A 24,018-nucleotide genomic window follows, 5' to 3' on the forward strand; every position below is an offset into this window, starting at 1 on the left:
GATAAATTACAACAGTCCTGTGCAAGCCTGACTTTACTACGCTGCAGCTATTTAGCTTCCCCTCAGCTATTTTAAACAGATAGTCACCTATCTCCCCTTTAATGTGTCCCCTACAGCTTTGATTGATCATTGTCTCACCACATGAAAGGGACAATACCTTGAGATATACAGTTACCAAAATAACATTTTTGTATTTATCTATTCAGATCATATTTAAGGGAACTAGGAATCTAGGAGGCTTTACTAATCTTTTTACATTTTTTCCTTCTTAATATTATTGAACGTTTACTGGAATAAGAAGCTTGAAAGTTATGTTTTCATTCATGCATCAGGGAAGTCCTGTCTCATCTTTTTACAATATTTTCTGGAGTAACAGATGTGAAGATGCCGTTTTGCTGCATGACAAGAGCAGGACAGAGCTTCTGAGCATCTGCTCCAGTGTGTTGTTATCTTTATAACAAATGACACACAATAATAGTGGAAAACCTCAGTTCAAATCTCTAAACATTACTATCCGTGTCACAAAAACTTTTAACTACTTTACTGTACGAAAGTTTTCAATTCTTTATTCAAAAAAAGCTCCCATACGTGTACTTTTACATAACTACCTGTATTCTAAAAAAAGATTTCAAATCAGCAGAGAAACACTAGGTGAGAGGGGCTATTTCAACGAATTACTCAATGTTTTGATTGATCCAATATTACTTTATAGCATCTCTGTTTGTTACTCTGGACTATCCTGCAGGTTGTTCTGGCCGGATGGTCCCCCCTACCTGTATTTCATTCCCGGCTGCTTCATGCTGGAGTCGCTGGACGAAGGCACATTCTGCACAGACAGTTGCCCCAGACTGCGTGCCACCATGGCCACAGCACGAAACTTGCTCCGCGTGCCCAGACTGGGACTGCTGGCATTCTGTCGGTTCAACCGATCCTCCGCGCTTCGGCTTTTCAGACTGTGGTCCGTGCACACGAAAGACACCTGCATCCTTCCAGAGCACACTGCCAGCTACTCACTACACCCCAGCGCAAACAAAGTCAATGAATAAATAACGAGGCCGGATTAAAACAGACACGACAATCACAACTTGCTCCTTCCAGCGCCAGCTATCCACACAGACAGAACCTGGAAAGCTGATGAGTCAAAAACGGAGAATAATACTTCAGTGTTCTGTCAGGACGCATCTTGTGCCTTCCATGCTGCGCATCCTCGGCAACTGAAAGGGATTTGACATTCCTGGACTGCTCTCTGTGAGTTTTTGAGTTGAGACAGAAGAAGATGTAGGAGCCCAGTCGCCGTGCCAGGTGCGCGGGTTCATGGAAGGGGTGGGGGGAGGGAAAAGCCAACACAACGAGCTCTCCAATGGATGCAAAGAAAAAGGTGGCTAACTGGAACCCAGCGCTGCCTCTCGTACTGGCATTGCCTCTGCCTGCTGCAGCCAGTCCCTGCTGGCTGGATTACGCTACAGAGCCGCCACTCGACAGCCTCAAAGCTTGCTCCCAACCTCCGGCATGCTTTAAAAAAAATATCCTTCACGCACACACACAGCGCGCGCGTGCGTGTGTGTGTGTATGTGTGTGTGTGTAAGCACGCGTGCACAAGCCCAGAGCTCCTCGGCTTCACAAAGGAGTCAAACAGTATCAGCTGCTTTCTTTATGCCTTGCTTTCCTCTTCTGCAAGTGCTTCCCTTTCTTCTCCGGTCTTGTTCTGCATTCCTCTCTCTTTCCCACTGCAATCTGACAGGAAGATTTAGTTCCCGCTATAACTTAAGTCAAGTGAACACATCGTATTGATGAATTATGCATTTATATTTACACAAACATATGTTCCGTCTTGTACGGAACTCCGAGAAATCCATCAAGTTAAACAGCTGTTTGTTAATACCCTGAGTGTTTTAATGTGCTCAGTGTAAAGCAGATGCAGTATCTTTTTTCCCCCAAAACACCTATATTTCTTCCCCCCTACTGGGACATTAAATATACATGTTCCAAGATAGAAAGGGGGAAAGAGCTGGCGATGGAGAAGTTTTCAGTCTAGATCTTGTCCACAGCTGCCGTCACCAGAGAGGGTAGCATATTTCCAAAAGACAGAATTCACCTCTCACCCTTCACTGTAGCATTCCTGTGTCAATTAGACAATCGGAAAGCTGCAACACAGAGGACTATCGGCTATCTACTGATGGCTGTGGAGCAGGAAAGGAAGTGAGGCAGAGATGATACAGTGACATCCCTTAAAACCAGCCTCTGTATTACAATCCCAATACTGTGAGGGAGCCATTAGGTTTTGAATTCCTTTGAAATTCGGTGCCAGAGCACAGTGATACAAATTTGGGATTTTGTCAGTTTTAGAATTTTCCATTCCACCTGAAATCAAGTTACCTTTTACATTTTAACATATTCTCTGGGAAAGAGGGGCTGAAATCACAATGGGAACAAACAGTAAACCAGAGTCAGCTCAGCAAGATCTCATGCAGGTACTAAACCATTACATGCAAGAAAGATACAAAAAGCCATGTCATGTAGAGCCTTGAACATATAGTAAGAAGGATCTTTCATTTCAATCAAAATATCTCAAAACCTAACAGGAAGCCTGTGCATATTCTCCAAGACAGGAGTGAGGTGATCACTTGCAACTGACCTAGCCAGGATTCTAGCCAGTGAATTCTGAAATATTGTATGCTGTTAAGTATAGTATTAGAGATTTCTCTATGTAAAGCATTACATACTGTAAATCAATCCTTAAAAAAAAACAATCACATAAATCAGTTTTTTCAGTTGTGGACAACACAGAAAACAAAGGAACAAGTAATAGGTTTATTCCATGCTGAAAAAAAGAAGAAAGAGAACACAACGTTTCGGCCGTGGAGCCTTCTTCAGGTGTGACACGTTGAGAAAAGAGAAACGTTGTGTTCTCTTTCTTCTTTTTTTCAGCATGGAATAAACCTATTACTTGTTCCTTTGCAGCCTACGCATGCTGACGCAGCTACCCACCTGAACATAGAAAACAGCCTGTTGATATTTCTCAGATGACAACACAAAGTTTTTACAATACTCTGCACATGAGGTTCAAAAATTAATCCAGGACTGACATTCAACCCACAGTTCTCTTTTACATTCACACTCAAACATCAGTCACTGAGGTTAAAGCATTGATATTATGTAGGAAGTCAGCAGCACGACCTCAGTCATGTCACAATTAAGATGCAAACAATTTAGTGTCATCCAAACTTACATAACCGAAATGCAATGAAAGAGTACTGAAACACCTACCTTGGTGTCAGGTTTAATGTAGACATAGATTTATGTGTCATCTGCATAGAAGCAGTAATTCACACCATGTACTGTAATTTTAGCAGCAGCAGAAACTGGGGTCATAAGGTTTTGGATTGTGAAGCCCTGATTTAAGCAGTAGTGGTACAGAGATAAAATAGCCTAAAGCTCTGCTGTAATAATATTTGCCTGTGCTTTTTTTTCCATCAGGAAGAAACAGTGTTGACTGTGGAGTCTCCCTTGTTTTCCACATTTGCCAGAGAAATGTGATTTGGAGACAGTCGTAGCAGATTCTGACAATCTGACAGGAACATGACACACACAGTCTCTGCACTACACCCCTGTTGATTCCCAGAGTGGTATTCGAAATTATGTGCAAGCCATACAAAAAATTCCACAGCCTTGTCTCTCCATTGGAATATAAGAGTGAGCGTATTTATAACTATGCAATTCGACCTAGAAGATTTTTTTATTGTTTTAAAAGCAAGGAGTCTTAACTCTTGCACTTCTTCAGGGCCACTTCAGCAATGTCCCTGAGAAGAGGCAGGTGATTATAAATTGTTGTTTCCAAAAAATGCAGTGCTTTAAACACAATGAACAGGGGACAATGTAATATATACAGTACATGTGACAAGCTAAGGACGCCACTTCACCGATGGCAGAACCTCAGTGTTGGTCTTTGCTGAAACATTAGTTTGGATCATTCAATTGTGCATACTGTAGCTGCATAAACACGACCAACAGTTGGCCTGCGCTGTGTGGATATACTGTATCATCGTTTCAGCCCCATTCCCCAGAGCCAGAGCTTTATATTAAAGGCTTTCATTGTGGATACAGGACTAGACTTAAGTGTGCTTTGCCTGCTTCTGGGAAAGATGAAAAATATTAAATACTTCAAAGAATTAAAAGTGGGGGAGGAGGCTGAAATAAAACACCATGAACAAAGATGAAAGAGCCAGTCAGAGCTTACTGTAAGTCAGAGGACACAGCACATGTGAATGGCAGACACTGTTCTGAGGTGCTGTGCTATTTATATCAGCACTAGGAGTTTCCCCTCAGTCAACTGGAATCTACTTCCTACATTTAACAGCTTCAGCAATTCCAAAGTAATTGTGCATGAAGAAACATTTTTCGATTGATTCTGAATGCAGCACAAATCAACACATTCCACACTCCACCTGCTGTCCCAACACACTCAGTGCACCCTGGATCTCCCCGGTAGAGACAGTGGATGCCGAACGAGGCGGTAGACCTTTCTTGTTTGGCTCACCATCACTGTCCCAAACTCCTTCCTGCAGAAATGAAGCCATTACTATTTGACTCACAGACACATTCAATTTCCCTTATTACAGTACGAACAATTTCATAAGGCATTTTCGCTTTCACTAAACTCGAAAAACCTTCCGCAAGCCGTCTTTTCAAGGCTTCTTCCCCTGCCATCATTTTTGCAGTTCTGGACGAGAACCTGTGTTGACGGCACATTTACAAAGAGAAAATTTTCCCCGACCACCTGATTTGCTTCAGCTTTCCAGCTAATGCTCCAAACAAAGCGGCTACTAATACACGGAAGGGATTCCCCCACAGAGGCCTGAATTTCTGGCAGCAGACAATACGCTGAGGGAAGATTCAGTGCCCCAAAAAAATAAACACAGACAGGAGTGGAATCATTTAAACACTGCCTCTTTCTGTTTTAAGAACACCTACAACCCACATGTGTCTAACCACTCATCCCCACACCTTCTACTGTAGCTACACTCAGCCCTGAGAAATCAGGGGAACCCTTGTTCTGTGTGGAGGAATGCAATTTGTTTGTACTGGTACATTTGCCATTTGGTGCCGGTGAATACAGCAAAAAGGCTACAGCGATTCACTCCTTAAAGTGCTATGATGTGTAAGACTGAAGGGGCTAACCTGTGATCACCACAATCATTTGACTTGCAATAAATTGAAATAAAAAATGATGCCAGGCAGATAACCCTCCCGAGTTAACGTTTTTCTTCAGCTTCCATTTAAATGATTTAAAACAAAAATGGCTGTGCATCCATGCAGACCACTTTCCACCACATACAATATAGAATCCTCCTCCAGAAACAGGCACAGACACTGTACAACATCCTTTGTGGGCAATCTGTAAAGATGGTAACAGCTGAAAAGTAAAACGTCAAGTTATGTCTCATTAGTCAGCACTGTAAGAGAGAGACATCATAAAATAAACAGGAATGACAGAAGTTTGACGTCCATCCCTGCCCATCAAGAACCACTTTATGAGCAGAATAAGCCCTAGCAGCTTTGGGGATGAAAATAACTACTGTATGTAAGCAGAGTTATGATAATGGCTGACCCAGGCTGACCCCTAGAATGCTGACTAACAACAGAGACAGTTCCTCTGCTGCTATCAGTGAAGCACAGCCTGTCACCCTCATGCTATTTCCCTGTGTCCACCACTCATGGAGACTGGGGGTTTACTCATCATCATGCTTATTCCACCTCCGTTTCATACAGGTGGCCAAAGAGAGAGCACAGTGATCATGCTTGTGTCCCCGTCAAAACTAACCTTATGTAAAGCAATGAGCAGAACTACTCTACAGTCTGCTAGTTGTTTTGAATGCTTGATCCCCACCCTGAACAAAAAAGCTGAAAACGTTTCATTATTTAAACTTTTAACAGAGAATTTAAATGTGTAAGTCAGTTTTTCAAATCTACTTAGAACAACTTATTGAGTTGCCTGACAAAATGCCACAAATGATCTCCTTTTTATGTGATAATGAAAACTGAACAGTACAGGTAAATAACAGGAAAACAGTGACGGCAGGAGCAAATCTGAGCATGACAGTGTACAGGTTTATACTTTATAGTGAAATTAAATAAAGTAGTCGGAAGTAAAGGACAACTGGAAGATATACTGTCAATATCCAACAACCATTACATCACAAGAGAATCACTGCAGGTAAATCACAAATACACAATACATTAATACTTAACATGCGTTCTACACATGTACACTGCACTTACACTTTTCTCCTGATTTGTGAAGCTTAACAGCGGATGGAATAAAATGAAATTTGACTCACGTTTTTATTATCTGCACGAAGCACACAGACACAAGTGCTTATTTCCAAGACCCGCCCACTTACAAGTTAAACAAAGGCTGACATTAAAAAGTGTGCAGAATCTCTCTATGACCCTTCTGACAACAGAATTATAACCCATCCACACTGCCTTAGGAGTCATTAAAAAAAAAACTTTAGTTGTGTAAAAAAACAATGGTGTATGGGCACAAGTTTATACAAATTACATTATATAGAATCAAACAAAAAAAGTTAGTGTATTAGTTGTATTTTTGAAATGCAGAATTTTTCATGGAAAAATGTCAATATTTTGAACAGCAATTAATTTTCTAATTCTGTTACTCCTTGAGTCATTCCAAAAGTACTAGGCCTGAACTGCCGATTGCACTTCACAAACTCAAATCCCCAGAATAATGCATTGCCTTCTTCTGCTGTACTGTGTATATATACTGTACATACACAATTGTGCTAACCTTCCAAAATAAGTTTCAATATGTCTTTTAAGTCTGTTTCATATAATGTTGTTTCTATTATAAACTTAAGAGCAGCCGTGAGCTATAGCACAAGATTTCTGATTCAAAAATAATAAGAAGAGAAGAAGGAACACATTTAATTGCTGGATGTATTTACCATTTTCCATGTGCTGCCCCCTCTCTTTTCAGTTCCTAAAACCACTTCTTCCAGATGTAATCTGTCAGGTCCTCATATACTGTACACCTTTAAGAATGCTGTATTACAAATAAGAGGCTAAAATCCCTTAAAGATTTACAGGTAAAGCAATATCCTACCACACAATTTCACAGTTTCTCTGAGTGTTACAGTGCATTGTACAGTATTCTCACAGTGGAAACAAAAGCTGTAGAGTTCAGTGTAAAATCAAACTGCCTGCCCTACGTCTCTGCTAACTTATTTAGGAGGGCAGGGGTTTAAATCAGTAAAAACTCAATTTAATGTTGTATCGGTTTTAAGAACAGAACTATAATATACACTGCATATAAGAATTGATAGAATAATACATAATCCTGATTGCTTAATGGGATAAAACAAAAAAAACTGGCAATTATTACACTGACTATAATTTCCAGAAAACACTGCAACAGAGAAACATCAGTCTCTCTCACTGGCACACTGCAGTTCATCAAAAGCTTTGATGATCATCACACCAAACCACTTATAATCACACTGAGTCTTTTTTTAATGTGCTACATTTAACTACCCATATACTGTACACCCAGGGGCCAACACTGTTAAATACACAGCACATCTTGCCAAAAGTTTATAAACCAAATCACACTGACATTGGCGATCTCCGCAGAAGTTAATCCACTGAATTAATGATGAGCTGCTCCACTGCAAAGCATTCCAAGTTGCTCTGTGGTTGTAAGCCACACAGGAGAAAAGCACAGCTAAGTCTCTGGAGAAAATATACTGCTATCAGCTGCTGATAGAATAGCCCTCTTTTTTTCAAACCCTTTCTTAGATTGCCTCTTAGATTGTTACTCTCTCACAATCCCAATTCATGTCTCTATACCCTCACAAATAAACTTCTGAGAGTGTGGAGAGGAGATGATGAAGGAAAATCCAATATCGCTACTGAGCCAGGTCTTCTAGAAAGACATTTCCACAGACAGGGGTATGCATCTGGTCCTATCATACACTTTATATGTATAAGTTGATAATGTGGCTGGTCATTCATTTGAATTTATACAGACACAAAAACAAATCCGCTTCCATGTACAACTATGAACTCTATGCAAACATACAAACAGTTGTTTTAGAGACTGCATTATGGATCAGGCGCTTTTAATGAATCATTAGACAAAAGTAAAAGAAATAGCTTATACAGTAGCACAAGTTCAAACTGCTTAAGATTTTAACTAAAATTCATTTTATAAGCAAATCACAAAAATGTGCAAAATTATTTTTTTAAGGTCAATTAACTGATGTCTGAGATAAACCACAACTGGAAGCACACCTACTGTATCACCTATTGTACTATCGCTTTTAGCAAGGAACAGACAGACCTCCGATCAAGCCTGAAACCAGAGGAGGCCTACAGTGTCTGCTGTATACTCCCCGAAAAATGCTAGGACATGCTGAACTTAATTAGTGTTTACCATTTCGACCTTGATGGAAAAACTATGACCGTGTGGCTGCAGGAAACAAGACGACAAAAATCACTGAGGGCTCGCTGAACGTTTCTTTCACTCCACGCAAGAGGATTAGGCTTCCGAACGATGTTGTCAATCAAGACTCAAAGTAGTCTTAAAATAATTCACACTTTTTAAGCTCCGTAAACAACCTGCTAAATATAACGCAGCAAAGTTCCGCTCATACAAAACTTCTGTAAGCCCTTTCAGATGTGGCACGTCAAGACTGCATTAATTAAAGAAGCATAAACACTGTACAGGTTTCTGCTCAGCTGTCCCTCTCTTTCACGTATCTCATGTATCTCATTTGACTTAAATAGCCCCTCGCTGCACTGCATGCCAACCCAGCAGAAAATTCTCCCCGACAGACTTAATCTAAGCATGGGAAATGAATAACAAAAGGATAGTCATGTGCGCAGCTTGATGAAGGACATTGCATAACAGCCTGCCGAGTTTCCATAAACGCACAGACGCGTGTGTGTTTCAGAAAAGCAACCGGAAGAGAATCTCAATAAAACATGTAAGTCTGAGCTCCTTCAGCTGCCTCATGGGCTGAAGAGAGGAGAGGATAACTGGATAGTTAGGTTGGTAATGAAAGAAATGCACCTACATTTTTGGCTGATGAATGTAGGACATATATATCCCAACTTGGTGGATGAGTTGAAAATGTGGTTAATCAGCCTCTGTAATGTATAAAGTGGATACTCAGCCCCTGCAATACATAGTCATAAGTACTTTCATAGGAGCACCAAGTTAAGATATTAAGCATTAAGAAGAACGTACCACTAAATACAGCTTAATATTTCTGAAATACTTAAAAATGGCAAAGGAGCAAAACTAACTTCATTTCAAGCTCTTAAACTGAACACAGTGAATCTGTGCAAAGAACTCTGTTTTATGGAGTTTTTCTTTTTAATTTCCACTATCAGTACCAGTACCTAAGACATTATACAATACTTATACATGTTTAATACACAACCGACTGGTCTGGTTAAGGCACATTAACCAATCTCAGCGGATTTCTGAGGGATGGATTCATGGCAGACTACAGAGAAAGCACTCCCACTCATTTTTCTTTTTTTCATTGCAATTGCAATAAAAAGAAGAAAAAACAATGAGTGTGCTATCCAGTCCATGATTTCCAGCAGTTCTTCATTTGAGGATTTAGCACCCATTATAATTTGTATCACAGAGAGTTGAGCATGTTCATGAATAAACTTTTAATGGATTCTGTAGACTACACAGAAAGTAAAGAAATGACACGTCTCCCACCTATCAAGACAACAGAGCCCCAGATTTCTCAACAGGACTTCCAGCATCACAACCAATGTCTCTTGTGTTTTTGTCGTCTCAAACATACCGGCATTAGAGAATACTTATAGGGCCTAAGAGTTTCACAGTGATGCATAGACAGTATGTGTGTACAAGACTTTTAAAAGCTATTGCATGCAGAAGCCTAAACACAAAATCTTCCAAAATCAGATAAGAGCAGCAACAACCTTGCTTTAACCTTTCCAGACAAGTTTTGACATAGAAAGTGCTCTTAAGGCTCAGAAGGTTTACTCAAGTACAGACATGTGGGGTCTACGTATTGGATGGGGGGCACTTCAAGGGGACAGAATGTGCAACAGTTTTCTGAGAGAGGACAATTAACAGTGACAGTCTTTCTTTCCCATCTTACATACAGTTAAAAAACTCACTACAGTGTACTTGTAAGAAGCAGTCAGTGGGATCTCAAACTAGTCTGTACCATTAGCCATCTTGGTCAAAGTCAAAACCATTATTAATGTGAATAACTTACACCTACTCTTACGTGATAAAAAAAATGTAAAAGTCTTGAAGATATACTATACTGTAGGTGTTGCCCAACCCTTTATCAGAAGAACAAGTCTCATTTCCAATGAAGTACTCCAGAGGGAGAAAGACGCAAGGCTTTTTCCACATATTACAACTATTACGATACTAACCAACTGACAAAAACTGCTAACAGAGCTCACATGAAGTTTAACATTCCTGTAATTTAAGTCTCATAATATATTTTTAGTTTGATTAGAGATTATAAAAACATCCAGAAGATGTGTGGCATTCTGCAACCCTACTATAATGCTCATCGCAGTTAGTAAATACATATACAGTACTGTATGATTACAGTGCCAGGTGAACCATTACACACACTGTAGGCCCCATCTATCCTTCTTACTGCAAAATCTATAAACTGCTAGATCTATACATAAAACTGGGCATTAAACAGTACATCTTCTGAGCCACTTCACATTTCAAAGTGAGAAATAAGAGGAATAAGTGTATTAGAGATCCGCTAATAGAAATGTTTGTCATTCTTGAGAGGTAAGAAGTAAAGTAAACAATGTCAGCTGTGCCTTGCATGTTTCCCTCTTGTTGCCTACACTATGCCCAAAAGGCATCATGTTTCAATAAACAGGCCCTTGAGATTTCTCCCTCTAATTTATTTGTAAGTGTTCTTCCAAGAAAACAGCCGCTAGTAGTGTGGCAAAATGATTTCTACCATAGCTTCTACCATAATCTCATGGCGACACTCTGGTTGAGAGCATACTGGCGACACTTGCCTGTCATGTTTCTGCTCAACGCTTTATTGATAACACTTATTTAGACTTTCTTTTTATATCAAAACTAAACAATAAAATAAAACAAACTTGCTACAACTTGCACCTCACTTTTTGTGTTGGATCTACCACTGTCTGGTGCCTTAACTCTTGACTTTGTACAGCGGACTTGTCTTCACTGTTCTTCAGGAGTCCTGTGTATCTGGGATACCTTTATTTTGCTCAGTAACCCATATTTTGCTGACTGTTAGGTTTTAATGTAAAACAGGCACACTGCTGTGCCTATACTAATTAAAGTAAATAATACTGCCAGTTCTTTTTAGCCAATCAGGTGTTCTGACTTAGCTAGACATAACACCATTGATTTGAGTTGCTTGTGGAAATGTTTTTAAGTCAGCGCTAATTTAACACACATTCTTTAACAAACATCAAATTACTATTGAATGCTACCTGCCACATCAGGTTTCTCTCGATACATACGTTTGCTTAGAGAAGTCATGTGCTTCTGGCAGAGGAGACAAGTCAGCAGTTGTACCTTGATTTAACATCATTCAGAAAGCTTTGCTTATACAAGATTTTAATAACTTCAAAGCATGGTTTTGACATAAGTTTAATAAAACCTTTAGCAGCAGTGCTTATATATTCCCCACAAAAACAGAATCCTTGAATTACCAAATAATTTCATTCTTTGTTGCCTGATTTCATTCGGATTTTAGTTTCCTTATATTGGCACCCTCTGAAATTCTGTTACTTTTAAGACCTTATATGGATTAGCTGCTGTCAACATTGGTAATCTGCTGTCTGCTCATAGACCATCACACCGTCTGCATTCCCTGGACTTTCCATTCCCAAGATGGAGCATAAGAACGCAAGAAAGGTTATGTACAAGAGAACACTATTAGGCCCTTCTAACGCATTCTATCCCCACATAGCAGATCAGTCCAGACATACTGTAGCTGCAAAACCTTCAAACGCGGTAATACTTTTGTTCTATTAACAATGTTTTCATAACAACACATTGATTAGTTCCTTTGTAAAAATATATTTTATCCTCTATTGCTCCACAGCTGTTTGAACTGCATCAAAATTAAATCAATCGTGTTGAATCACCATTAGATTTTTAATGTTCAACCTATTTTATGCATTTCTCACACTGCTTGTCTGACTTTTTTAAAAGTTGTATGTTATTTAGCTTGTTGTTGGTGCTGCTGTTCAGTGTTTGTTTTTGGTGATTCCTTTAATGTCTTTATATTGGAGCATACATGCAAATAAGCATGCACTTTTTCAAAGAATAAACTTAGAACAAAGATGCATGTCACAAACAGGTATGCATAATATAACTTTAATTTACTTTATAAGACTAATCTAATAATTATTGATATTATTAGTTCTAGTTAATATTAGCACTAATAGTTGAAAACATTAAAAGCAATTAGTTATTTTACAAACAGAAATACTCTAAGAAGAAAATCAAATAATGAAAATAAAGCAACTAGCCTATTTTTATTAATAATTACTTTGGAAAACATCTACCTAAGGCATTTTCATTAAAGGTCACAACAATTTTCTTTTTTCTGTTAAGTACCCAACTATAGCTTGGAGCCCAAAAGGTTATAGCAAGGATATAATGCACTCAAGCCTGTAGTGCACATTTATTTATCACGACACGTAAGAGGAAAAAACATATTTTAATCAATACTGCTTGATTTAAATAGAATTATGTTATTTGAGATGTGAAATATACATTCCATACATGATTTCAACAATAAACAACCCCCACCACCTCAAACAGGTGTGAGCAAACACAGCCAACACAAGCAGCTCCCCTACAGACGTACAGGAACATTTACCAGATATCTGAATTGGTTTTGTTTGCTACCTAAAATAATTAAAATAATTATGTGCCAGAAATAAACCAAGTCCTGATAGCGGGAGATAGGAATTGCCTGGAGCTGACCTGCAGTACACTGTAGACCAGAATGAGTTTATAAAATCTGTACGCATTAATTATGAAACAGTATTATTAGAGCACAGCAGAGCGGGATGGAGCTGTACAGGAGCTTCTCAATATAAATGGAAGGGTGGGGCCTAGTCTTATTGCTTTCTTTTAATCCGATTACGCAAGGCCCTTAAAAAGACTTGCTACCACACTTAATCCAGAAGCTGCTCCCTGGAGAAAGGACACCATTAATAATGAAACAGGGGAACAAAAAGAAGAAAAAAAAGAGAGAAGCAGAGGATGAAGTAGAGCAGAAACGCAAGCTGCGCCATTGGGGGCTTGGCGATGCACTCGATTCACTTGCTGAGGGAGACCGGGAGAACGCATGAATCCCATCCTATTTGAACAATCACTCCCCTTCCCGAAACGCTTGAAAAAGGAGGCAGATGGTAAATAAATACCGTATGTGGATGAAAACTAGCCATATCCACAAAACGGGAAAAGCCTTCGAAAGCTATTTTGGTCCCTGACATAACAGTCTCATGATATTTCCACCGACAGTAAGAAAATTACCTCTCATCTCCTCACTGAAAAAACGTCAACCCCAGCTGATAAAAATACATACAGAACAAACTCAATCAGTTAAAACACACCAAAATGTGACCCAGAAGATTTAAAAATAATTAACAGCATCTTCACCCTTGTGGGCATGTTGCAGGATAAATGTCAGTTTTCAGCATAATACAAATGTGTGCTGTGCGTGTTTGTGTTATATTAAACCATTTGTGTACCTGATTTGCTTTGTCAATGTTAAACCCAGCCCTAGAAGAGCCCACCTGCCATGGCAGAATTACTGTATATGCATATAAACAGTAAAAAAATCATATTTATACATATAAAATAAGAAGTACTGATCACAGTATCTGAGCTCCATTAACGAAAGCAGCTGTCGTGCTTGTTTTAAAAGAGAGAACTTCCAGCTGAAACCAGCAGTGGCGTCCTCTAGACAAGCGTGAGTAGCACTGTCAGTGCCTGGGAGTGAACAGTGCTCTGGCCCCAGTACATTCCAGCTGCAGCCCCACGTCTCCCTCCTTCTCTCCCGGTGTGGAAAGCCCTCAGCCAGCAGAGAGGCACTCGCCTCAAACCAGCGCACCCCAGTGGCGGATTCTGCAGAAAAAAGGACCTGCATTATTTATTGGTAATTGCATTGTTGCTTTGCTTTTTTTCAGCTCTGCAAAATTAATTGAGAGAAGTTGTCACATACAGTATAGTCGCCTGCCCTCTGTCTCGAATGCTCTGGACGACATAAAAAATAAAAGCACATCTATAACTAAGCCACTGCTAAAACTGGTTCCCTACACATGAATGTCAGAAAAAATGTGGCTGACAGTGATACACTATATTAGTAGAACTGAGATTAATATTGCCCAATAATTATTGCCCCACTGTCTTACATATCTCAGAATCGTTTAACTAAGTCACTGTCTGTAAACCCCAGATTCACAGGAATTCTCTCTATAAAATCATGAGGACGGAACACAGAATTCACTTTATCGCATCAAAGGCCAAGAAAAAAAATTCAGACATTGAATATTTAGAAGGTCTGCTGTGGTGCTTACTGTAGCTGATTCTTTCTGAAAGCCCTTAAGTTAAAGGGAAATGCATTCAGAAAAAGGCTTCCTAAAGTGACAATTAGAGACAGAAAAAAGTCTGTGGCAGCCAAAAAACGTTTTAGCTCATCAACCCTGTTCCTGACAGCTGGCCTCCAGAATTATCAAGACTCAGTGTCACTACTAGACAGCATACTGTCAGTTGATTGACAGCACAGCTGAAATCCTAAATTGTAAAATGCTTTTGACAGGTTCAGATACCATGGCAAAATCAGTGGTTGTGTCAGAATAGAGAAATTCCAGTATATGTGTACCTATATCACACAGAAAAAGGCTAGAAGCTTTTGTTATAAATCTCAAATATCTTCATAAAAAAAGAGAAAAAAAGGTTTTCAGCTTAGATCAGTTTCCTATTGTGTATTTTTCTGATGTAAATAACAGACAGTACTTGTTCAATGCAAATTAATTTATTTCAAAACTTGTATTGATGGCTGTCAATACTCAGCACCTAGTACAAGGCTGTCAGTCTAGCACTTCATTTCCAAGAACAAGTAAGAACTACAACATTCAAAAAACGTGATGATACTAATTGGAAACTATTATGGGCAGGGATTTATTGGTATGTGTAAAGTTGGAGAGACTGCAGCCTGACTCAAAATTTACCTGCAATAAGTGAGGTATGTACTGAGCTGCCAAGTCATGAAAAGCCTGAGGTGAGCATGAGGACTTTGAAAATATCAAGAAAATATTATCATGAAAGTCAATATTATAAACGATCTAATATAAAAATCAAATTTAACAAAGTATTTTATACGTTTATATAATTTAAGCACAGGTCTACTGTGCCACCTAGTGGTATAGAAATGAAGTCCCAGTCCCAGATCTTTTTCATTACCCATGTAATGTACAGTACAGTTCAGTTTTCAATGGACTTAGCTGGATAAAGGATTAAAAAAATCTATATTAGCACCACTATTCTGCATTAATAGATGTTCAGTATTAACAGAAGAATAAAAAGGTGCCTCTGAGCCTAATGGCTTTATTCAACTGCCAATGAAAAATACTTAACTGCCATTTCTCATTTCTAAGGTACCATCTTGCGCTGACAGAGGCGAAAGCAACACAGCATAGTTTCTGAGTCTAGGTTGGTATGAATTGAGTGAAGGAATCTAAAACAGAAATATAAGGGGAAGTGCTATGAAATTAAACTAACACATTTAATTGATATGTTGTCTTAGGCTCAAATAATTCCTGAAGACGCACTACCATAGGGAAACGGCTGACTCACACATAACCTGAGTATTGCTTTAGGAAATCCTGAGTCAACTTATGCAAAACTATAAAAAGATTTTTTCTCACAGGGGCAACATTCTGGATCAGTCAGTGAAACAGGCATTGTGTTAGCATGTTCTTGCTCCCTTAAGATGAGCAGCTCTTCACTCCTACCACTAGGTGGATACTTACACTGGCAAATTCACTCAGGCATTAAACATCAGGAGCACTGTTCCTTCTGTTATTGCTCCTTAACACCACTGCTGTCCTCGGATCACCCCTGAATCCACAACAAAAAATTCTGATGGTTTGTTTTTCTATGTTGTGCATGTTATGTATGATAAAAATACTTATCTTTAGCTTAGGTTTAAGAGCACTGGGGCCATGATATGCATGAAGCAGTTCAAAATAAAGACGGCCAAATTAAGCCCTAGAAAAAATGTGAGGGGAGAAATGATGACGCGATTGAGGAATTAAGGTTATCAAACTTGAGATATTAAGTCAAAACTCCAAGCTCCAAGTTTCAACATCAGATATACAGCTTTGTTTTCCAAATCTCAAAGAGTATAGCGGGAAATCAAGCCTAAAATAGAGGCTACAGTGTTGCACTGTTCAAGAGTTGTCATCATGTCTGCAAACTCTTTACGGCTGCACTTTAATCAAAATTTATGTATGATGGATTTGTCCCCGTTTCTTTTAGTGATAATTCGAATTGGATGATGCAATAAGGCAGACATTTAGGAAGATCAATAACAGAGCATCACTGGATGATCAGTGCAATAGGACAGTATAAACTACTTGTTCAATAGCTTTGGCTGACCAGGTGTCATTTAAAAACAATAATTAAAAAGCAGAAAACACTCACCCACATTACTTCTGCCTTGCCTGTGGTCTATGATTTCACCACAGAGAACACCACTTGTTTAAAATAAAACCTCAAATGAGAGAAAATTACTACGTAATACTTGAAATATTTCAATTTTAATTCGATTTGATATCTTATTGAAGTGTTTTCCTATAACTGCTCAGAATCTCACTGTGTTTTCTGTGCCTTCGACTGACCATCACTATGTGCTCTCAGCAATTTTACTTGCTTAAATAATTGATTAATTAACTGATAAATTACCTTCCACAAATTTCCATTTTTCAGTTGTCACACAAAAAAAACTTTTATTTTATAATAGCCCTGAAAAGTGAATGCAGACACTGAGCAGTGGAGGAGAGTGACATATTATTCTATCAATCTACTGTATTTCTCAGTTCACATACAGTAGCTCTTCTTGAAATCAGCTGAGACTTCAAACTCTCACCCAACAGTAATACGCTCTACTCAGGAAATCCTTGTGTGCAGTCTAAAACCCCCATCAGCATCATGAAATATTTATATTTCATTTATTATATATATTCATTTATGATATAATGAAAAAGCCCTATTTTTTCATTAATATTTTCAGTATTTACTGTAAAGGAAAGGAATGGTACAATTTTACAAATGCCAAAACTTTATCTAGCCAATACTGTAGGTCAGGAAATGTTAAGAAGACCTATTTGTGTTCTACTACATCACCCACTGGTATGACTGTCTGAAGACTGTGCCTAAAAGGATGTAGAACAGGTGGTACATTTCAGAAACACATTACCATGTTGCCAACAACAATAAAGAACTGACAAATCCCAGTGCTTTTAAAGACATTATCAAATGGTGCTATCCTACTATAACACAGCTGGGCATACAGGTAGTGTGGGTGGAACAAAATGGCCTTTGTATGATTTATGAACTTCACTTTATAAGAACATAAGAAAAGCTACGAAAGAGTGGAGGCCATTCAGCCCACCTACAGTAGCTTATTTGGTACTTTGTAACTAACTGACCCAAGGATGTCATTCAGTCATTCCTTGAAAAAAGCCATGGTATTGGCTCCAACAACATGACTGGGTAGCTTGGGTTGAATTTGTGAAATGCCTTTCAGAATTTGCCTCTCGTAGTCTTCTATATTCTTGACAGCTTGGAGTCAGGAATAACGCAGGGTTTAATGTTCTTTTTTTTTTACTTCAAACTGAAAGTTTGTATAGAACTCAGGCATTTCCAGCTGTGATGAAAAAAAAAGAAAATGGGACTTGTCATGCCTGAAGTGCACCCTGAAGCCCTGTCTGCCTGATTCCAGGTGGAAGATATTGGGTGCAGTGGACAGACCATGCTGTCAGCACTACCAGCAAAATGAATCACTAAAGAGCAGCAAAACACATCTAATGGTAGGATTACTAACACTAATGGAAGATTAAAGACAAGAGCATATCCACAAACCTCAAAAAAAGGGACGACCTTTCCTGAGTAATTAAAAGATTCATTATCCACTGTACTGCATTTTCAAACTTAAGCATCTCAAACATCTTGGACAGCAAAATTCGAAGTTAATTCATCCATGACTTCACACACTCAATCAATACAGGATATTTGGCATATTTACAGACAATGTCAGCATGTTTCCTTTTAGATTCCTGTAAATGATCGTCCAAAGCCTGCTAAATGGAAAAAGAAATTCAGACTTATTGCAGTCAGACCCTTTAGTGAAATTGTATCTATTTTTCAATATCTTAAAACATCTCTGTTTTTTTGGTCTGCTTTGCACAAGAACAAAGCACTATCCTATGCCTTCTGCATGCTACTTTGTGTCAAGCAAACACTGCTAAACTATTTTCATCAAGACAAACAGTAGGTGTTACATTTACAATTACAGATGTGTATCGGGTAGCCTAATTACAGCTGTGTATCAGGTAGCCTCTCAAGTTGCAAATCACAAAGCCTTGCCTGCCTCCTCCCTTAGCCTCCTGGAACTCAAAGGTCCATATTACAAAGTAAAATGTGCTGAACCCTGGACAGCACAGATTGTGGACATTATTAAATATTTCCCAGGCCTGTCTGAATGTGAACTGCAGTAGAAACAAGTTGCAAACTGTTCTGGCACAGCTATCTACCAGTCATTACCCACAACGCCTTCAAGTAGTATCAGGGAGGAGGCTGCTGGCTGCAGGCTGCAGGCTGCCAGCGTTCTGGGAGAATGTTTCTGTCTTGACCTGATTCAGCCTGATTTAATGAATAGGGGCTGATCAAGATACAGTACATTGTTTAAAGGTGACTCAATTACAGAGAGAGGTGACTCGATTACTCTCAAGGGAGATTCATTTAATTAAGATCGTATCAAGTTTCGCAAGGTGATAATTTCCGCATCAATAGGCCAACAAAAGAACACATGAATCAACTAGGAAAACAAAAACAAAATAAGGAGACTTGATAAAAAATGCAGAGAGGGGAACAGAAGACAAGATGCTTCAAGGACACAATCACACAACACTGTCTCGAACACAATTAAATGTCCCAAGAACATTTTAAAAACACTACATGTGTACATATAGGAAAGACCAGAAAATGTTCGTACAAAACTGGATAAGGAACTAATATTTCATGGGGAATAGCAGTAAGAGAAGAACTGAAAATTACAGTGGGTTACAAAACAGTGATTATTCACACTGCTTCAAAACCCATGGTGACTTAAGACATCTGACAATAGCATAATCTCACATTCATATAACAGGTTTGCCTGCATTTCTAGACCACAAGCAAAGAGTCTGAAAGATAACATAAGGCAGGTGATTAAGAATTTAAATGAAAACATCATATTCCTGGTCATTATTAATAAGTACTCCCCATTTAATTAAAAATATGAAGTGCCTTATATAAAGTTTATGAGGTGCCAATATAAAGTTCACAGTCTACCAGAGTTGGACTGACACAAAGTTTGTGGAGCTACTATATTAGCTAATCAAGACATACTTTCTAATAGTAAAATTTGATATATTACAGTGGGCACATTTCAAGAAGAGGCACATTTGTGCTCAATATTTAACTATTTACAATAACATGGGAAACCTCCCCGCATACTAGGATTAACTACAGATACTAAATGCCTTCATTCTTTTGGACTGTAACCTGACCACAGCAACAACAGTAGGTACAGTAGTACACTGCAGAAGGAAGAGGAACATTACACTTTTGTGCCAACTGAAATAACACAATGAAACTTACTGCTGTATATTTATAATATCTTGCTACAGTTGGGGAACATACCAACAATACTGTATATTAAAAAAATTACATCTCTGGAATTTCGCATAGAAGCAGAGTTTTCCAGTGTTATCATTAACAAGTCCAGAATACCGGCCTCAAGTGTGTATGAAGGCATGTCCCTTGCCTCAACCAGGATCACACAAGAGGTCAATCATTATGTATCCACCTGTCTATACAGAATCCACATCAGAGATCCAACTCTGACATGATAAACTATAGTAAATGCATTTCTACCCATCAAAAAGAATTTCCAATACCATTATTTTATCTCAAGAATGGGGAAGGATTCTAAAATGACATTTTAGGATCTGGGTTAGAAGTTGGTGGTGGTATTATATGCAATAGCATTTCTAAATTTTGTAGCTTAAAAAGCAGTGTGTGGTTTTTCCAAAGACGAAGAAGGGGTGGTACTTGTGTCAGAAACTAGTAGGAATTGATTGTTCAAATGTCACTGTTTTCTGTAAAGCTGCCTTTATTAAAGTCTACCGATTGCCATTCAAATTCAAATCTGACATTGTCACAAACATTTTGGTTGATTTGACATGGAATGACCCTAATATAGCAGCTACCAGTTCGAAGAAACTATAAAATTGAGAAGACTGGTTCGCAGAAAAAGACAGGCAATTCTGGACTAAAATATGTTTTTGGATTATTAAGCCATTATAGTGTTAAACAGGGCTATGAATGTCTTAATTACAGACTTCAACAAATTCTCTTTCCAGAATCTCAGAAGTCAGGCAGCGAATCTGTAATTTAATAACCTACTGATGTGAGTAATGCAATCAGCCTTTCATGGAAGAATGGCTATGCTTTATAGTAAAGCCATGAGGAGTATAAGTAACCTGGACTGAAAAGCGAAGCTACTGTATATACTCTGGAAATAAACCAGCTACACCACAAGTCACACAATAGGGCTGATCACTCAAGAAATGTGTCCATGGAGAAGCCACAGAAGCACTAAAGACCTGTTTATCTTAGTGCTTAGCACTGACAAATCTCTTTTTATTACTGTGTTTTGCTTTTCAACACTTATTCAGAAAATCTCAATAATCACATGCGATCATTAAATTTTAATGGACTGAATTTTGGAATGAAAAGCTTAAAAAAAAGAAGGGGGTCTTTTTGCATCTTTTTCAATACACATTGGCCACTGCCATTGTCAAGTACAAAGTATTTTAACAGACCAAAAAGGACTAAAATTGAACTCTAATAACATGCACTCAACAGAAGGGCACCAGGAAGCTGTGCACACGGAGCTACATTCAATTGAAAACACACTGATCCCTTTTTCCCAGTTTCCAGACAGGAGCTCAAGGGATATTTATAAAGGAGGATTTAGCTCTTCACTTGAAAAGAGTCAGTAACTGTCCTGAATAAGCTGGTTTAAAATCTTAACAGTCATTTCAACAATCACAGGATTTGTCCTGTGTTTTTCAATGCAATTATATTATTTGGGGGGCTACTCTCTCATTCTGGATAAAAGGAAAGGCCTCATTAACATTTTTCAACAAGCTGCAGAAAGTATACACACAAACAGCTCATCTGCAAGAAACCCCCTCAACTCTACTACATCATAATAAATAATTGCTTCATAAAGCTAAGCATGCATAAATGAATTTCTAAAACATGGATGGATTTTATAATGAACATAATTTAAACTGAGTGATATTGACAGCTACAAAATTAACGTCCTCCAAGGAATACATTTATGGGCACAAAACCTAACCAGGCAGCAAACTACATGTCTAGAGCCTAATTAAAAAGGATATTCAATGTTTGCATTGCTTCCCTATACCCTTCAGTACTGCTGTAATAGTATGCTAATAAATCTAAGAGTACATCTCTTTCCCCAGTCATGCTGGGATGCTGAACATTGATAGAAAAATGAGTACACTTAACTGCTTAAAGTTTCAGCAGATTGCTTTTTGCCTCATCAGTTTCAGAGTTAAATCTTTTCTTTGGAAATTAGCATTCCTGTTGTGTTCTCATGTATACTTCCCAGCTCAAAGTGCACTGTTACTCACACTGAAATGGCCACGCATTTTAGACTACTGAGCTATGAAGTAAGTCACTTGATTGCAATGCAGAAGTCACACACCCCATCAGACAGCAATGAGAGGAATGCGCTGTTGATGGTTCATAAAAGGAGAGCCACTATTCAGATCTACAGAACAGAGCTTTGGCTAGATCTGCTGTGAAGTAAGATTCCCGTTAAGAACAGTTATTAGTCTCACAGTTATCTGGGGAACCGCACTATAACAGCCAACTCAAATATGAACTAGTTTGTGACTGCTGCCACCAGTAAAAAAACAGATAGAGGTATGACAGATGTCACCTGCCTTATGCATCTGTAAAGACAGAGATGAAAATTCAAGTTCCTGAAATTATTGGCTTAAGTGCATCACAGTTCGTGTAAAGTACATTACCTTTTCTCCTTCTCCTTAAACAAGACCTCCTTTTAATGCACACAGTGCTTACTGACCCAGATTATTAAAATAAAACATCCAGACAGCGCCCCGGACATCAGTGCCGTATCTGGGACATGGGGCAAGCAACAGCCCACTGCATCTCCAATTCAGCCACAGCTGCATACTGCAGCACTGTCACGGCATCACGGCACATTAGGATTTTCATTCTTTTCATTCTGTCCAAAAATGAAAAGAAAACTTCTGTGGAAGATGTGCAAAGCACTAAAACTTCATTTACAGCACATTTTTTGTAATAAGGAGAAGACTTCACTTTTTTTCATGAAATAAATGAATGAGAATTCATGAATGGAACATGCCGCAAAATGAACTACTTAAGTACATCATCGGCGTTTATGTCAAATGCGACAGCAGAGCATCAGAAAAAAGAGAGAAGCCAAGGTCTTTTAGGCAAGCTGAGGCAAGGTCAGTTTAGCCAAAATAAGAGTCAGGCAGTAATTTGGGGACTGGAGAAGCCCTGACACCTGCTTGTAAGTCCGTCAAGTAGTTAACGTGCCTAGCTCTTACCTGTACTTCATGCCTGTCTGGTAGGCTACACAGTCCTCCAGCGACAGGCCGTTCATCTTGAGGAAGTCCTCCATGTTCTTGACCTGTGCCGCCGCCCGCACCTCCCTCAGCCTCTGCAGCTCGGCCTGGTCGGTGTGGCGCGGCTGGTTGAGGCCCAGGTCGGAGTGGTAGCGGTTAATGCCGCTGCGCACGCTCTCGCTGTACGACATGGACAGCATTTTGCTGCTGCCGCCGCTGCTGCTGCTGCTGCTCCTCCTGATGCCGCTGCCGGTGCCCGCTGGTTTGGGGATCTGCAGGTTGTCGTGAGGGAGACTCTGTTGACGGCTCAGCCTGCCCCCAGCGTGCCCGCCCCGCACTTCACAGAGGCTGCTCCTGTGCGCAATAAACATTCCTCTACCGCTCGCGGCACCAGGTGCCAGCCAGCAGAGAAAGGCAGAGCGAGCGGGTACCAGGAGAGGGACAAGCGGCCACAGCCATTCCTTTAAATAGCACCCGCTTTTAGAAAAAAAAAGTTTTCCTGCTCCAGGCAGCGGCAAAAAACCATGTGGCCATGCATCATGTAACTAGAGCTCGTCTCTGTCAGAGTGCCTCCATCTCTGAGAGACAGGGACACAATAGCCAAGTTAAAACGATAGGGCTCCTCCAGGTGGCTTCAGGTAACCAGTGTGTACTTAAGGTGCAAATCAAAAGACAGCTTAAACCAAACACATGCAAAGAATTAGTCTGTGGTGGCAACAACAAGGGATGTCTGCAGCCAGGCATGCAAAGTCATTGTTCTGGGGTTATTTTTATTGCAATTTCAGGAGGGGTAGAAGGGGAGAGTGGAATGACAAATCTCTTGAGAACTGGCCAGCACCCTATTAGCTTTATTCCTGCTAAAGCTGTCTGTTAACTTGTGATAGTCAAAAAATAGCCCAGCACAGAGAGTACCACAGGCTGCAGAAATTATGTTTACTTTCAGCCCCCGTCTCTCTGTGTGCATATACAGAAGCCTAAAACGTTGGAAGGTAC

At 39.3% G+C, this 24,018-nt stretch overlaps 1 protein-coding gene and 1 long non-coding RNA gene across 2 annotated transcripts in view; both read right to left on the minus strand.

Moving 5' to 3' along the window:
- Positions 1 to 24,018, minus strand: part of LOC148817521 (voltage-gated potassium channel subunit beta-2) — a 139,184-nt gene that overhangs the window by 55,842 nt on the left and 59,324 nt on the right. The window lies entirely within an intron of this gene.
- Positions 13,968 to 23,237, minus strand: LOC148817522 (uncharacterized). The gene is made up of 2 exons (XR_016094598.1): positions 23,008 to 23,237; positions 13,968 to 14,173 (listed from the first exon to the last, which is right to left on the minus strand). It is a non-coding gene; the product is annotated as an uncharacterized LOC148817522 (long non-coding RNA).

This window comes from Atractosteus spatula, chromosome 20 (assembly GCF_055471065.1).
Source record: "Atractosteus spatula isolate fAtrSpa1 chromosome 20, fAtrSpa1.hap1, whole genome shotgun sequence".
Classification (NCBI taxonomy): Eukaryota; Metazoa; Chordata; class Actinopteri; order Semionotiformes; family Lepisosteidae; genus Atractosteus; species Atractosteus spatula.